Below are 2059 nucleotides of genomic sequence, written 5' to 3'. Positions count from 1 at the left end.
CCTGTAGCTGTGTGACTTCTTGCAGTGCCCCCACCCCATCCCCCCGGGAGAGTGTACTTCCCTGCTCCCGATGCAGAGGGATATGCGCAGGCATGAGCTGTCCTGCGTCTGACAGAAGCCTGAAGAGTCATGTGTGGTTGGCCTGTGCTCTTCCCTCTGCTGTGAGAACACATTTCCCACAGAGGAGCCGTTCCATGGAGCCGAGCTACAGCAGCTGGCCTGCAGCCACTGAGTGTCACAGCAATGAGAGAGCAATGTTTGCTGTAGTAAGCAGTGAGATTTAGGGGTTGGTTGTTACTATAGCAGAGCTAATACATCAGTAAACTGAAGCCAGCTGCTGTCCTTAAAAGTGGACTAATTTGAGGCTGGGTGTGGTGGCTCATGCCTGTAATCCCGACACTTTGGGAGGCGGAGGTGGGTGGATCACCTGAGGTCAGGAGTTCGAGACCAGCCTGACCAACATAGCAAACCCCGTGTCTACTAAAAATACAAAAATTAGCCAGGCGTGGTGGCAGGCATCTGTAATCCCAGCTACTCGGGAGGCTGAGGCAGGAGAATCACTTGAACCCGGGAGGCGGAGGTTGCAGTGAGCCAAGATCGTGCCATTGCACTCCAGCCTGGGCAACAAGAGCAAAACTCTGTCTCAAACACAAACCAAAAAAAAAGTAGACTAATTTAGAGTTTTGTGTACTGTGCCTCACTGTCTTTGAAAGGAAATTGGCTGTGGAATATTTACAAAGAACCATGCAGCTTCCAGGTGCCGGTCCCTGTCTGTGGCTTGTGGCCAGGAAGCTGAAGTTCAGCCTCCTTCCTACTCCTGGTTTTGGCCACTTAAGGACCTGAGGACCACTTGGGGGCCTGGTTTTGGTAACTTAAGGGCCTGAGGACCAGGAGGCTGATGGACATGAGGTCCTTTGTGCACTCTCTGCTGTTACACCTAGGAGAGACTGAGAAAGTAACTTTAGGGATTGTTAGCACATAGGGATGGGAAAAGGAGAGAGCTCTGCCCCTGCTGAGACCTGATCCTGTATTCAAGTACTATTAGCCACATGGGAAGCTGGAGTCTTGACCCTGCCCTGACCCATCATGTGGGTCACATGACATTCCTTCTCTCTGAACATCTGTCAAATGGAGAGGGGAAATGAAGGACTGAATGTTTGCTGTGTTCTTTCTGCAGCCCTTTTTCATCCCCATCCCTGACACGGGAAACAGAGCCTGGCCCCTTATGGCCAAAACCTAGTGGGCAGTCCTTGCAGAAAAGCCAGAGGGAATGGGGCCCGGGACACCACTGTGTTGTGGACATGTAAGGTCCATGGTGTGTCTGCAGCTGGGGAGAAGCCTTTGTGGCTAGAAATGGGCCTACCGTGAACCCTAGGTCAATTGGGAAAGTGGATGTCAGCCTCCTCACTGACCTCAAGTAGACAGAAGCAGTTTACATGGCCCAGCTGTGTGGCCTGGAGCAAGCTCTGTCACATGCGCATCTACTTGCTATGTGTTATAGAGAGGGTTGGAGAGATCCCTAAGACCTCCTGCAGTTCTACATTCTGGGTTTAGGAACCTTGAATGTGGATTTGGGACCTTTTCAGCACAGGAGGCTTGCCAAGGGAGCCCCTCCCCCAGCAGGGCCAGAGGCTCACTTGGGAGAAAGCCACGTGGGACCAGAGTGTGGAGAGGTGCATGGCCAGGTAGTACAGGCTCAGGCCATTGCAGGTGCAGCCCAGGTTGCAGAGGTGAGAGGCGATGGTAGTGGGAGCTAGCTGCAGAGTTCCTGGTAGCAAGACTTGGTAATGAGTGTAGGACTTCCTGGAGAAGGGGCCGATGTTGTGGCCTAGGCCACAGCTCTATTCATTGAGATGCATGTCACCCATGATGTCCAATGTTATCTGCCCAAACCACTGGGCATTCAACATGGCCATGGCCACACACACACACACACACACACACAAGATGATCGGCGAAAGCATGACAGGAGAGAAAAGGTTAGGGCACGACCCTCCTGCTATGGTCTCCCACCATGACAGGCACCTCAGGTGAGTTTTGTAACCTCTCTGAGCCCCAG

The sequence above is a fragment of the Gorilla gorilla genome, chromosome 1 (assembly GCF_029281585.2).
Source record: "Gorilla gorilla gorilla isolate KB3781 chromosome 1, NHGRI_mGorGor1-v2.1_pri, whole genome shotgun sequence".
Lineage (NCBI taxonomy): Eukaryota > Metazoa > Chordata > Mammalia > Primates > Hominidae > Gorilla > Gorilla gorilla.
This window is presented reverse-complemented; position numbering follows the sequence as displayed.